The 16306-nt window shown below is 34.0% G+C and overlaps 1 long non-coding RNA gene across 1 annotated transcript; it reads left to right on the top strand.

Annotated features, from left to right (window-relative positions):
* Window positions 1–2001: 2001 nt before the first annotated feature.
* Window positions 2002–9949, top strand: LOC115831846. Its single transcript, XR_004027338.1, has 4 exons — window positions 2002–2064; window positions 5806–5916; window positions 6761–7008; window positions 9745–9949. It is a non-coding gene; the product is annotated as an uncharacterized LOC115831846 (long non-coding RNA).
* Window positions 9950–16306: the final 6357 nt, after the last annotated feature.

Below are 16306 nucleotides of genomic sequence, written 5' to 3'. Positions count from 1 at the left end.
GGCTTTAGTCAGAATAGAAAGAAAGGAGGAGGAATGCGGGGTTTGATCTTGCAAGTGGAAAGATTCTCCTACTTTGAGCCAGAGCTCCCATTTTGAGCCAGAATTCTGAAAGCGAATTAATCTTTTCACTTACTGAAGAGGCAAAAGACCCTTGACTGCCCAAAGATGCTCAGAGATGAGTTTCTTTGACAAGGGCAGAGCCTGGGTCTTTACGTTAGTGATTGGCAATAAGAAAAGAAAGAAATATTGGGGCAAGTGGAGGGCAGAATGCTTCAAAATCTCAGAAAGATAGAGTAGAAAACGGAAAATGTATCCCTTGGTCTTAACGGCTCAGCACGAACCAAAGCACCTATTTGGAATGTGTAGAAGACATTGTACAGTTTCAAGATTTCACAGAAATTCATTCAAATGTTCTCCCACTAAAACAAATTAACACCTTTTTAGTGTTGGGAAAAGGTAGGGAGAAAAAATATTCTTAATCCTATCATCAAAAACAATGTGTTAACATTTAAGGTTATTTCCTTATAGAGTTACTCTATACTCCACATATGTACTGTATAATTATGATAATTCTGGTTTAAAACCATTTTTCCTATTTATTAAAGCTAAACACTTCCTCTATACTATAATAAGTTCTTGTTAGAGTACATGGGAACAAGGAATTTGATTTTGAGTCTGAGTCTTTCAGATGTACATTTTATCTGATTTAGACAAAATTCTAATTAAATTGATTTCATTTTTCTCATTTTAAAATGGAAGCTTGAGTAATACATTCCTTATAGGATTGTTGAGATGATCAAATAATAAAATATAAAAATGATTACATAAAAATTATATGTTTATGACAATTTATGGTACATAGCAGTCAATAAAAATTAGCTAAAAATAATAACATGATTTGATACTCATATTTTAGTTTATTCTATGACCGTCTAATAATTTAGTTAACCAAATAGCTATTGTTAGACTTTTAAATTATAGCCAATCTTTACTTTTAAAAACTGTCAAGATACTATGGATCACTTGATTTGTATTTTTAATTATTATTTATTTAGGATAGTTTCCCAGAAGTAAGATTGCTGTGCTAGCAGTTATTCTCTTTTTAATTGTTCTTGATACATATGAATTTTGTTTTCATTAGGAATTTATCAATCAATTTTTTACGTCAACAACATATGAGCATGTATATCTCTTAAATACATATTCAAGGACATAGTTTTATATTTATTTCTCTCAAATCAATACTTCATCATTGAAAATTGAGTCATTGTTTTCGTTATTCTAATTTAATGTTTTCAAATTTTATTTATTAGTTATATATCAATTATATATTATATAATTTTACTTGTTAATCAATTATATATTACTTATTAATTATATATTAATTTTAGTTTTTAACTATATATTACACATTTTTGAAATATTAAGTATCAAATATCCTTATCTTTTTATAAAAAATAAATATTCCATTCGAAGGTCAATCATTATTTCATATTTACACATATTTACATATTTACATATTTACATATTTACACATATTTACATATTTACACATATTCATATTTACATATTACATAAATACTACCAAATCAATACTTTATGAACTTTAAAAAATTTCTTACAGGTGAACAAAATAAATGTAGACATATTTATTCTTGCTTACTTATATTATTTATCTGTGTTAGGCTGGCAGAGGTATGTTTATGAAGGGCATCATAAATTGCTAAATTTACTTAACAAATAATTAAGCTTACTTGTCAAATGACTCATAACACAATTTGATCAAGTTCCATGGCTAAAATTATGTTATGACAAAACACTACAATAAGAGGCTGGTTGGTTCTTAAATATGTTAGATTTTAAAGGAAAAAGACTTCTGTTTTTATGGTATCTGTTGACTTTTCAAATCATTGTGATGTCATCATTCTCCTTTCCACCTCTGTGAATTCATCCATGCCATTTCCTCTGCCTGAACTGTCCTCCCAACAAAATCCTGCTCACCCTTTAAAACATACCTCTGACAACTCCTTCTCTGGGCAAGTCCTATGAGCCTCTCCTCTCAAGGTACCTAGCTACACTCGGCACTGCCACTCAGCACATACCTATCATAACATCTGCGTGGTTTTGGAATTACTTAATTTACATTCTCGTTTCCCATATTATCCTGCCAGATTCTTGAGGGTAGTAATCGTCTCATTAGTCTACCAGATCAATGTTTGGCTTTAAAAAGGTGCTTTGTAAATATTAACATGGCTTCATCTTAAGGAAACTATATTGGTCTTTCCAAGTACGTGCCCATATGTGAAGCTCAGTGTCCTCTGGTCTGGTCAATAGTTCCTCAATTACATTCTCTAAGATTATGGACTCTTAAGGTGCTCTTCCCTTCTAGCGCCCATCAAGGCAAATTGGCATATTCTCCTGCTGTTTTGTCCACTGTATCCCACAGGTCGTTAGGTGGATTTGTGTTATTTTTGCACTTGTCTAAAAGTGCTTATTAAGTATAGTCCAGAGTTATATGGAGATTTTTTACCATTCAAGAGTGGATGCTGGTGGGTATACTGAGAGCCCAAAGGAAAATAGTAATATAAGATCTTTGCTGTAAGCTGAAGTCAAAATTTCATTGGCAATGTTGATGCTCCTGTGTCTGCTAATATCTTTGTCAAATACCATATGATGTAAATTGTTTGATCATGGTGAGAGCATTTAGGGGAAGGGGTAGAAACATGCTGAAATAGAAGAATATTACAAAATGTTGCAGTTGGAGAACAATTTCTAAATTAAATTTGTCTATATTTTCTTTTTAGTTAGGCCTGATGCAAATACATTTTTCACGATTCTGCTGGAAATCATGTTGCTAATTAAAACTCCTGTGCTGTTGGAAACCCAGAATTGTCCTTTTCACTTTATACTACACAAAACCCAAGGTGCAATAGCAATGCAAATATTGTTCTGGGAGAGATAATAGTTTGTTGAATGAATGAGTGATCTAGTAAATTACTGCACTGCTAAAAATAGTAATTAACTGTGGATACACATGATAAATTTTATTTCTACCTCTCTCATTATATGCCTACATTTAGAATGGCATTTGTGACGCAGAGCAGATACTCAATGAATGTTTTTATTTAGGGAATAAAATCATTTGCCATTGTATATGTGCACTTTTTAAGTCCTCTCCCATTAGAAGAAAATCTCCATGAAGCCAGAAATCTATTTTGTAGCTTCTATTTTCTGGGAAGAATCTACTGAAGTACAGACCCACAGTGGGAGGTCAGTTATTCATTGACTGAGTGGATACTTGGATTTAAAAGAAAAGCATCAATGCTGGACCATGGCACAGGATGATAACAAATTCATCAATGTAACAATTTTGTTGATTTCTAATGGCTGCCTGCCTATCACAGTTCCAATCAGATTGATGGTGTAATGAGCTAAATTTGCACCAAAATAACCAGCTTGATTACTGAGTGGTTTTGTAAGCTAAGTTGACAGGAATGTAGTCATTAAATCCATTGTTTATTAATTGCTTTTTATTTATTTAATTGGGATAGATTTCTTTTGAAGCCATTCGACAGATGCTTGATTATATTAAGATTTATTTTGTCTTGAAATGCTCAATTAAAGGGTCACTGATTATATCAGTCAGGGTTCAACCAGGGAGCAGAAAAGTCAGACAGGTAGGAAGGGAGGGTCACAGGCAAGCTCAAAGCCAAAAGCACAGGTTGAAGCTGTCATCCACACAGTCAGGAAGAGAAGCTCAGGAGCAGGACTGGAACGCCATGGGGATGGAGCAGGCTGCTATCCACAGGTGGAATCTCTTCCCCCTCCCAGGGAAGCCACAGTCTTGCCTTGGCACCTTTCAGCGGATTCAGTCCGAGCTATGCAGTTATCCAGGACAATCACCACGACTTAAAGGCAGCTAACTGGGGCCTTCATTACATCTGCATAATCCATTCACAGCAGCACCTACATTATTGTTTGACTGAATAACAGGATACGTAGCAGAGTCAAACTTACACATTAAAAAAGCCGTCACATCTTTCTCCACCAGGCCTAAGATTCCACTCTTCTACACGGAGACAGAAGGTCAGGGAACACTAGGAGAAGGATTTTGCCACACACACACACACACACACAAATCCATTTCATGAAGTGTTCTCTATTCCACACAGGCGGGGAGGATCCTACCAAAATAAGCAAGCCCCTAGCTCACTAAATATTATTTGTCCCCCGCAGACTGGAAACTCTCCTTCCTTGCCTAGCAGCAACAGGCAGCTCAAATGTGGAAACGACTCCTGCCCTCCAGGAAGGAGGTCTCAGCTGCCAGCAAGGACCAGTGGGAGCCCCAGTTGCTTGAGATGGTCATGTTTTTTCTAAAATTTATATGAAAAGATGTGGGCCCTAAAATAGCTAAAATCATAAAAGACTAAAGTGGGAGGAATCACTCATTCAGTATCAATGCCTACTCTACAGCTGCAGTGATCATTTAGCCACATCAGTTTTGGTACGCTCTGTCCATTATGCTCCCAAGCTGGCCAAAGAGAGAATTAAAAATAGTATATAAGTCACTTCTGTTTTAGCAATTGACTAATGCTGTATTTTTTTATACAAATATAATATTAAATGACTTCCAAGTTTTGTTAAATGTAATTTACTAATTGTTTCTGAAGTGGTGTCACCTTTCAAGGACAATGTAGTCCTCTTTCCTTTATAATGTTGTAATGAGACTTTTAAAAATATGAAAAATATTTGCTGGTTTTTTAGGTGTGGCTCTGTGCTTCGTGATTTACCAGCACTGTCTTTAAGTCCTGCCACAGCTTATCGGCAGGTATTATTTATTCCATTTTACAGATGAAACTGGAGCTCAAAGTAGAAGTTAGATGAGTCAGAATTTGAATTAAGACATTTTGAGTAAAAACCTAAGCTCTGTCATTGTGCAGACTCCATGCCCCTTTCACCAAAAAAAAAAAAAAGTTATTAATTACATCTACAGTATTTTTCCTTTAAAAAAATGTTACTTTGGGAAAATGCATTTGTTCATATATTTGAAACATTTTCAAACATCGAGCCCCCCTTTTAACAGGATTTTAGAGCCAGTATGCCAGCAGCAGGAATGCAAACACAAGCAAACAAAAACAGTTATTACTTTATAGTCACATTTCATTTTTATAAAATATGTTTCATCAACTTTGTAACTGGTCTTTTTCTCTAGTCTTCTTTCTAAATGTCATCTATTTCTCAAATCAAACTCTTTCATAACATTTATCTGTTTAAGCAGGCATGCTACTGATTCTGAATGCAGTTGTAAACAGGAATTCCAAAATTAATTTTAGTTATAGAGGCATTTTGAAATAAGTGGATAACTCTTTTGTGGTTTTTTTTTCAATTTATACTGAAAATATTACAGTATTTAATATATTTGGGAAAATAGAAAAACAAAACAATTTATGTATCATCACATCCCCTTAGTCCTAGAGTCAGGAAAATTGGCTTTTTATCTCAGTTCTGCTATTTAGTTGTAAGAAGTTCAGTCCCCACTTTCCTAATTCTAGACATTCATGCAATAATTATAATGCCAGCCTTATGGGTTATTGTGGAATAAATGAGAATGTATGTGGCATGCTTTCATTGTTTGGACACCGCATCCTGGGATAGCCTATATTTCACACACATATTCTGTGTGGCTGCATTCATAATATGCACTGTTTTATGATGGGAGCTACTCATTTTCAAACATTTGTTATGAAGTTTTGTATAAAAAGTCACATGCATGGATGGATGTGAAAGAATTTTCATTTTGTTTAGTCTCACCAGGAATTTAAGAGTAATTCCCAAATTGCTTCTGGGCCTTGACTTTCTGTCATGCATTCAAATGACAAAACCTTTTCCTGGAAGAATGTGCTACACCTGCTGCAGGTATGACCACCACCTTTTTGGATTTATCTGCCACCTTTTGGCTTCTGAAGTTTGCTCATACTGAATAAATTCTGATCTAAGTTCTCTGCATTCCTGGAAAATGGTTCATAATTCAGTGAAACTGTTATAGGTAAAGATGAAACAGAGAATTTAAGTGACATGTAGTAGATCTTGTGTTTGGTTAAATTCAGAACTAGAATTTTATGTTCATAGAAACTTGTTTTTAGTGTCTTCCCATTTTCTCCAACCTCCCCATAAATGGACAGTGTTTAGATTGCTGTCATTTCATGAGATGAAGTGAGGGTGCTGCTGTTTTTCTGAGTCAGACCTCTGACCTTTCAGGGTGACTCAAAACACATTCTCATTTCACGTTTACAGCAATTACATTAGAGATTCTTTACTCTTGAATTGCTCTTTCAAAGAGGACTTAATTCATTGTGTATTTTATAATGAATTTAATCAGTTACTTGAATAGCCAATATTCATTAGAAATAAATTATTAAATTAAAACACTATATTTGTATATTATGTCATGATGTACCACCTTCATTCCTGTTTGACCTTGACAATGTAAATAAACCCATAAGTTACATATTATCGTTTCTAATGTGTTATGTAAATGAGTGAGCATAGGCTCAGGAAATTTGAGTGCTTAGCCCGGAGAAAGAAGGTGACAACGCTGAATTTTAATCTCTGTGGCACAATTTTATGTTCTCTTTAATGTACCGTAATATCATGTAACCTCCAATTATGCAACATGAACGAGAAACTAAAGTCTTTTAGTCTATTGTTTGATATATCTTATCACAGGCTTTTATATTTTCTCTCTTTTTGTGTCACACAGCTCCAGTTATGCCCTTGATACAATCAGTCAGAATTATTTGCTATACAAGAGTCATTCATTGATTTGTCCATCCTTATACCATCCAGATATAAGCATTTCCTGAACATCTATTTTGAGCAAGATACCATGTCAGATGCTAGATAAAAAGAACAGAGAAATAAAGTCTATTCTTAAAGGCAGCACAGTCAAGGGAGGTATGGACAAGTGAATCAAGTGTGACGGTCACTGTGATGAGGGCTATGCTAAAGGTAAGCACAGGTGCTTGTGAGAATGCATAAGAGAGAAAAGGAGAAAAATCTTAGTATCAATGTCAACTTTTTTTAAGACTGCTTAACTCACAAACTAAATTAAGCAAACAAAACAAAGTGAGCCTCACAAAACTATAATCTAATTTGGCATAAATTACATTTAAGAGTAAATCATTGAATAGAAACCTGAGTTACTCTAAGTTTTCTGAAAATGAAGATCACAGAATGCGTGATAGGGCTTATTCTGTAACTTGAAAGAAGAAAGACTTTGTATTGTGAATGTATGGGCTGTTGGTGCCAAGCAAGATAGCACAGGAAAGTGCAAATGCACAGGAATATTTATGCCAAATCCCATTGCTGATACATGCCTTTTAAAATGAATCCTTCAGGAAAATTCCATATTGGCTCTAAGGAAAACTTCCCTTAAACTTTGTCTTTGGTGCACTTTCCATACACAACTATATTCTTTTGACAAGAAGGTGAATGTTAATTTTTTTATCATAACGGTTTTTCTTATGCTTCATCTCCTGCTTGGAAACCTTTCTCTATATTTATCTAAATGTCCCCAACCCATAAAGCCTTAGTTTTAACAATCAACTAATATTGGGCAATTAGGTAATGTGCCAAGTACTTCAGTAGATGCTTGAATTAGAAAGGCAAGTAAGACAGTTTGGTCCTGTTCCTCATAGAACTTTTTTTTTTTGTGGTGGATTTAAACATGGCACTTATTTCACAGTTATCTGATTACAACTATGTTAAGTGCTGCAGAGAAGGTGAGGATATAATGAGAGGGTGCTAATATATAATTGAGAATTAGGGACTAATGCCATAAAAATAGTATTTGAACAGAGCTCTGAAATATAAATTCCGATTAACTGAATTGAGAAGAGAAAAATATGTGATGAGGTCCCAGGGGCAGGTGAGTCCCTTGGAAGAACTCATCGAAAGCTATTGCTGCCGAATCACAGAAAGGAGATGGTGGTGCTTGTGGCTTACTGTAGGTTATACCAAATAAGGTAGACGCACATTTGTACAAGATCTTCTTGATCAATATTAAGACTTTAAGGGTACTTATTGAAATTTAAGTTATTGATTATTTTAAACACATTTATATTTTATAGACATATACTTGTCTGTGGAGGTAAATATGAATTGAAAGGTTGATGTCACAAGACCAGACAAGAGAATATTTCTGTAAGGCAAGAGAAAAAGTCTTATTCTAGACTAGCATGTTACAGTCGAGATGGAAATAAATTGATAGAATTAAAACATATTAAACAAAAAAAGAAGTAAATATTTATTGATGGAATATGAGAATAAACAAGAGATGAGTGAAAAGCATCTAATCTCGTTGTTGGCTTGTGTGATTATGGTGGATAGAACACAGATAGCTAGAGAATATAAGGTTAGAGATAAAGATCATGAATTGTTTTCAGCATTGAGACTTTGATTACCTATATGAAAAGTCCAGATAGATGTATTGAGTAGAATTTTGAAGTATGGAACTAAGAAAGCAAGTCTGAATTAGGGATACAAATGTGGGAACTGTAAGACAGAAATTTGAGCCATTAGGATGGAAAATGTACATATATGCACCATTTGTACATATATGGCAGGAAGGGAAGAATATCTTTAAACAGAAAACCTTGAGAAGTGCTTATACATTTATCAATCCAGTAGAGGAGATTAAATTGGCAAATACAATAAATTAGGTATTCCTTAGCCCAACCAACTCCACTCAATCCAGATAACTTAAACTGAACATGAGATAACTCTGCTAACATCTGCCCTTGACCTAAGTAAAGAACTCTTTTTCTTCATGAGCAAGGCTAATTCCAAGAACTGCCTCTCTCACACCATCCTGGGATTCTCCATCATCTCATCAAATTAAAATATTTGAATACACATGAAGTTCATATGAGAAAATATATTATTTACAGTAAAGGGAGCCATGTTTCTCCTGTTTGAGAAATTCCCAAAAAGTACAAAACAAAGAAGGTGAAATACCAGGGGAGTGAGCAACAAGTGGCTGGGGCTCAGACCCCTGGCAGTTACTTGGCCAGAATCCCCGCCCCTGTTTTCCCCTGCCCCATACCCAAGGTAAGAAGGAAATGAAGCTCTCTGTCAGAGAAGGGAATTACAAATATAAAAACAGATTAGGTGAAAAAAATGAATTCTGTGACATTGGAGTTAAGTTGAAGATATCAATATTAGCTCAGACTTAGGATAGAAGATAGATGATAGATGAGTAGATGGATAGATAGAGAGAGGCAAAGAGAGACAGAGAGAGAGAGAGAGAGAAGAAAGATAGATGATAGATTTTCTAATTCTGTCAGTTTAGAGGGCCTAGAAGCAATGAAATCCCTATATCAATGAGCACATATAGTACCCAGATTTTAGCTTTCTAATATTCTCCACTAAAGGGAACAACTGATCTTTTTGAGAAATAGCAAATTCCAGACTGTGTCTGGGAAGTGTATATGAGTCTCGAATATCCTCTTATTCTGGAAAGTAGAAGATTGCTTAAAAAATGATGGGAACTTATTAGAAGGACAAAAGGACCTATTTAAATGACTTTTACTGGTCTAGTATGGGAGAAACTCATCATAACATAAGTAATGGTAGTAATGAACCATAATCTATTGAATAAAATAATGCATTATTCTAATACTGACATACATATACATATATATGTATGTACATAAATACATAAGATAATAAAGTTCTTCCTTATAGGAGAAAGGCAATTAATAAATGTAGAAGAAGAAATGGAATTAGAAAATCACTATTTGGCCACCATCATGGTAATAATTGCTTGAGTCAAGAATCATAAGTGGATCATCCTAATGGGTGAAAGTTTAAGCACTAACAGGATATTTCATGGTCTCAAAGCCTCTTCCCACAAGATGTTTATAATAAAAAATAGAAACTTCAGAGCAAAGAAGTCTGACAGACACTGCCAAAATCAGTCAAGCCAATATCATGTGTTTCCTAATACAATGCACTAAGAGAGGCACAATATCACTTCTGCAGCATCTTTGCCAAAAACACCTAATGATAGTTTTATTATGATGAAACAATGAACCACTTTCAAACTGAGGACATTTTATGAAATAATTTGTCAGAACTCTCAAAAATTATCAAATAAATGAAATATAAAAAAGAGCTGTTAATTAAGGACTTGGAGGACTGTTAGATTATAGAAAAGAAAAAAAAGACTTTACAGCCAAATGCAACAAATAAAGATTCAATATTTTTATAAAAAACATTGAACAACTAGCAAAAATTGTGATAATGTCTATATATAATGGCATTATATCAGTATTAAATTTTGATTTTAATTATTTTCCTCTAATCATGTGAAATTTCTATTTTAGAAAATATAGACTAAAGTGTTTTGGGATGAAGAGAATATGTATTGAAAAAATACGTGCATATATGAAGAAAAAAGAAAATGGTATAAACTGTTAGCTCTTGGAAAATGAGTAAACAGTAAGGTAATTATTTGTGCTATTCTAACTATTTTTCTACAAGTCTGAAATTATATAAAAATGATATTTAAAAGAAAAAAATATGAGATAGGTTTTTATGTGTATAGTTCCTGCTTATTGTAAACTTTTGAAATATAAAAGAATATGTAAAAAAACAAATAAATTACCATTATCTCACCACTAAAATATATTCATTGCTAAAGCTTTAGTAATTACATTTCAGTCTTATATTCTCCACAGGAACACATACACACACCAATACACAATTTCAATACTTTACTTTCATTTGTTAATAAAAGCACATTTTCCTAGGTTTTAAAATATTCTTATATATTTTAATGAAAATATAATAGTCTATACTTCAAATATATTATAATTCATTGAATCACTCTCCCCTTTTTCATTATTTATGTAATATTATGCACTTATATGTAGCACTATAATAAAAACACAATTGTGGATAAATTTTGTATGCATTTATTATTTCCCTAGAATTAGTTCTTAAGAGAAAAATTTCTAGGTGAGGTTATGTAAGTATTTTTATTTCCTCTGAATACATGTCATGCCTCTCCAGTCGATTAATCATTTCTCTGCCTCTTCAGTCTCCTCAATCATATTTCTCCCCCTACTCCCTCTCAGCAAATAACGTTTGTACCTAATACATCACAGAGAAGAAAGAAAGTATATCTTAGATTTCCTGCTAACCAGTCTAGGAATAGATTTGCGTTTTTGCCCATTTTTCTCTTTCCTTCTGGTTACAATAATGGAGTTACCCTTCCACCTATCCAAATCAATCTGTTCACTAGATCTTTGCATCTCCTAACTTTATTTTTCGGGATCCTTAAATATTGACTATCCCTTCTATATTATTTATATTTACTTTAAATATTTAATATTGAAATATACTTAGTTGTCTTCCTATCTGACAAACAGAATATACTCTCTCTTCTTTTTCAAAGTCAAAATTATTTGAATATTATTTATTCTGTCTCCAATTTATCACCTTCCATTCCTCAATGTTGTTCAACCTGCTTTTGTCCAAATAACCATGTAATAATAGCTTTTCAAAGGTCATCTCCCCCTTGACCTTTAATCTAATGCAGATTTTTTGGACTCTAATTCACTTGCTTTCCAATAGTTTTCAACAGTATTAAACATATCTACCTGTCTTTTCAGTTTATATTCCCTTATCAGAATATTCCATCTGGATTCATAATTTTAATTATCACTTACTTACTGACAACTTCCAAATATTAGTTTTGTCTTAATTTCTCCATTTAGATGTATGTTCTATGCACGTAGGACAAGAATGTCTCAAACGCTTTCTATGTCTGTGGTGAGGTAACCTGAACACCTATGCATATCAGTCATTTTACATTGTAAATGCCTATTCATGGCCCGGATGAAGTTGGGTAAAGATTGAGTAGCTATTCTCCAAGTGATGTCTTAGGGATTCAGTCTCCTTCCAAAACGTGACTTACTCAGCAATTTTGAAGATCTAGGCTTCAGTGAGTGGAAAAAAATTAGAGTGGGAGATCCCAAAGGACCTTGTAGGCGCTAGAAATAGAAATGGTTTATCTACTCACATTCTGTTGGCCAGAAGTGGCAATGCCTAGATCCAAATGTGCTGGAAAATGCAGTTTTCTTAGCTGCTCAAAACGAAACCAAAATTTGATGAATGTATTATCTCAGCTCCTGTTCCCCAAATGGAGAAAAGGAAAACCCATTCCTTCCAGTTCTTCCAATGTTCCTCCTATCTTCCAATATTCTTCCAATGCTCCTATCTAAATAATCGGCAGCCTCTTTATAATTGGTACATTTTTAGCTTCATATTCATCTTCCTCCCCAGTTTAAAACCCTTTAATCATGTGCCTTAAGATAGATGACACATTTATAATTCTTAAGGTATCACACAACAACCTAAACAATCTGACCTTACTGGAGCATCATCTAACCCCCTATCATATATCCTCCAGTCACCCTATACTTTGATAATCTTTCAATGTGCTATTTTGTTTTCTATATAATATTTGACTGTAGTATTCCCTTCTCCCAAAATTGTTTGCCTAGCCCTTACTACATCAATTATATATTTTTTTCTTTAGATTAGATCTCAAATATTGCTTTCTCAGGTAATTTTTCTTTGATCTCACAGTTTAGAGAAGATCCTCCTATTCTACACTTTCTCAGTTTGGTGTGTTTTTCTTTCTTTTACATACCACAGTTATAATTTTGCATGTAACTGTATGGTTAATTGAAATATCTCTATCACATACTATCACAAATATGAACATTAATTTTACTTTCCATTGAGATTCAGGCCATTTCTATTAAATTGTCTAAGCTCTTTTGTGGTAAGTATTTTCGTGGCTGCAACAATTTATACTCACATTCTACGTAAGCAGTACAGAGAAATATACCCCTTCATTTTTCTTGAAGTTTATGAAAAATAGGAAGTTCTAATTGTTCTACCTTTTCTCAATCCAAGAGAATTTGCATTTTTAATTTTAGTTCACTATTGATAGTCTCTCAACAAAAATGGAAACCAATTAACCAGTTGTATCTATCCTTCTCTAATTTGGAGAATGGTCTTTCATTTCCCGAGATCACATATACTTTCAAAACTAATTTGTACTGAGAGAGACATTAGTAATATGGTACACTAGGAAGCTCTAGGTCCTTGTTCCGACATAAAGAAGCTATCATGGAGCAATAGCTGTAAAAATGCCAGACAACTGAAAATAAGCCATGTTAACAATGGGACCAGAATTTCACATTATGTAGTAAAAACAAGATTTTTTTAAATCTTCGAAACAACATTTAAATATACAAATTTAAGGATATTTAAGGTTTTGCAAAGGTACATTTGGAATTGTGAGTTATGGTTTCAACAAGCCCCTCAATCCTAATATATATCATATTATCTTATTGTACCCTTTATTTCTTTTTCAACAAATTTAATGAAATTAATTTAATAATTTTTTTTTAATGTCAAGTAGACAACAACAGACTAACTAGAATAGCTTTGTGGGAGCTCTAGAAACCAGGCAAGGGTCTATAGCAGCTAAGTGAAGACCTAATAAAGAGAGAGAACACACACACACACAACACAAACACACACACACTCACAAACAGCACACATACACTTGCGCACACACAACACATGCACGCACACACACGACACACATGTGCACACACACAACATACACAACACACTCACAACACACACACAACACACACACACAACACATACACACACATTCAAAACAGTGGGAAATTGTGTTGTGTTTTTGTTCCCCCTACCACGTTCTTTTTGTAATGCAATGTGGCTTGATGCAGTCAGGAGGAAACTGCCTAGTTGCCAGTTCCTCCTTAATGATGGAAGAGAATGAATAAAATTAACTTGCAATGTTTGGCTTGACTGGGAGCTACCCAAGGAACTGATTTCAGTCTCACCTGACTTGGAACTAATGCAGGAATGGAGGCATGGTTTGGATATCATGTTGAAGGTGACAGAAAGCAGAAAGCAGAAAGCAGTGGGTGGTGCTGTAGCATGTAAAAAGTGCAGTGGAATTGGAGACCTATGGGGATGTCTGACAGCAAGAGATTACAAGCAAAAAACTACATAGAAAATCCAAGGCCTTGAGAGAGGCAGAGGTTAGATTCTTGGGAAAGTCAGACATTTAAAAACAGCCATGTGTATAGATAAATTGAGTAAACAGCATACGCATATGCTCAGGAAATGTGCATGCCCAGAAAGAACTAAAGAAACTTAAGCTTTCATGTTGAGTCAATTAGTGAAGGTCTTTCCCTTCATGGAGTCAATCTACAAAGGCTGGGAGAGGTGGCTGATTTTGTGAATGCTCAATTTTCTATAAAAGATCACAAGTCATACAAAGAATCAGGGGAACAAGTCCATTCAAAGAAAGAAAATAACTCTCCAGAAACCCACCCTGAAGAAACATAGGATTCAGATTTACTAGACAAAAAATTAAAAAATTAAAACAACTGTCCTGTATATACTAAAAGGGTTGAAGAGAAATATAAAGAACTAAAGTAAATCTGGATAATGATATGTGACAAAATGTGAATGTAAAAAAAAGAAATATAAATTATTAAAAAATTACCAAACAGCAATTTTGGACCTACAAAATACAATAATCAAATTCAAATGTTAACTACAGATTTGAATAGGTATAATACAAAATTAGCAAACTTAAAGACAAATCATTTGAAGTTATTGAATCTATGGAGGAAATAAAACTAGAAAAGCAAGCAGAGACCAAGGAACATATGAAATGCCATCAATTGGGCCAATATATACATTATATATGTTCCAGAAAAAGAAGAGAGAAAGGGGTAGGTAGTTTATTTGAAGAAATAATGGCCTAAAATTTTCCCAATTTGAGCAAAGACAGAGACATACAAACACAAGAAGTTTAACCAACTACTTTTAGAATAAATTCAAGGAGACCCACACCAAGACACATTATATTCAAACTGTTAAAAGTTAAAGACAAAGAGAGAAACTCGAAAATACTAAGAGAAAAGTGACTCATCACATCTCAGACTTCCTCAGTAAGATTATTAATGGATTTCTCCACAAAAAACCTTGCAGGCTGGCAACCAGTGGAATGATATAGTTAAAGTGGTGAAAGAAACAGAAATAAAGCCAAAAACTGTTCACCAAGAGTATTATATCCTACAAAATAATCTTTCAAAAATGAGAAATAAATTAAGGCATTTCCATGTAAACAAAAGCTAAGGGAGTTTATTACCACTAGAACTACTCTAGAAGAAATGATAAAGGAACTCCCTCAAGTTGAAATAAAATCATACTAGGCAGAAACTTGAAACACTACAAATTAAGTATATGGACAAATATAAAAACCTGTATTATTTTGATTTTGATTGGCAACTCCACTTTTTGTTTATAGAATTTTTAAAAAAATAAAGAATTATAAATCCATGTTAATAAGTACACAATAGGCCTGGCACGGTGGCTCAGGCCTGTAATCCCAGCACTTTGGGAGGCTGAGGCGGGTGGATCATGAGGTCAGGAGATCAAGACCATCCTGGCTAACATGGTGAAACCCCGTCTCTACTAAAAATGCAAAAAATTAGCTGGGTGTGGTGGCTGGCGCCTGTAGTCCCAGCTACCTGGGAGGCTGAGGCAGGAGAATGGCGTGAACCTGGGAAGCGGAGGTTGCAGTGAGCGGAGATTACGCCACTGCACTCCAGCCTGGGCTACAGAGCAAGACTCCATCTCAAAAAATAAATAAATAATAAGTACACCATATATAAAGATGTAACTTGTGGCATCAATAACATAAAGGTGGGGGAAATGTTTAGTTAAGTAGAGGGGAGGTAACGTTTTATTTCCTGTCCTCCTGCTGGTAAACTCATTCATGGCTTTCACAATTGTAGACCAAGCATTAATTTTTTTTTCTAATATTCTTAGTTAGACCACTTTAACAAATTATTTTTAAGAAAGGTAAGGTGGATGGTTCTTAAAGAGGAAGATTTAAAATAAACAGATGAAATATTAACTGCTGTTAAAACTAAATCAGGATATCCCAGTATCATTTGATAAATATACTTGGTGAACTTCCCCATAATGAGAAATAATAAGTAGGTGCTAGAAGCCCACCAAAATGTACAGAATGTCTCTGAGGTGACTTTGTTTTTGGAAAGAGTAAGAAAAAGCATTCTAAAGGCCCTAATTTGATTCTAAGATTTTTTAATTGGCCCCACTTCTTTTTATATCAGCTTAGCACAGAAACTCCAAGGGCACTCTCCTTTTACCT

The sequence above is a fragment of the Nomascus leucogenys genome, chromosome 20 (genome assembly GCF_006542625.1).
Source record: "Nomascus leucogenys isolate Asia chromosome 20, Asia_NLE_v1, whole genome shotgun sequence".
NCBI lineage: Eukaryota > Metazoa > Chordata > Mammalia > Primates > Hylobatidae > Nomascus > Nomascus leucogenys.
This window is presented reverse-complemented; position numbering and strand designations above follow the sequence as displayed.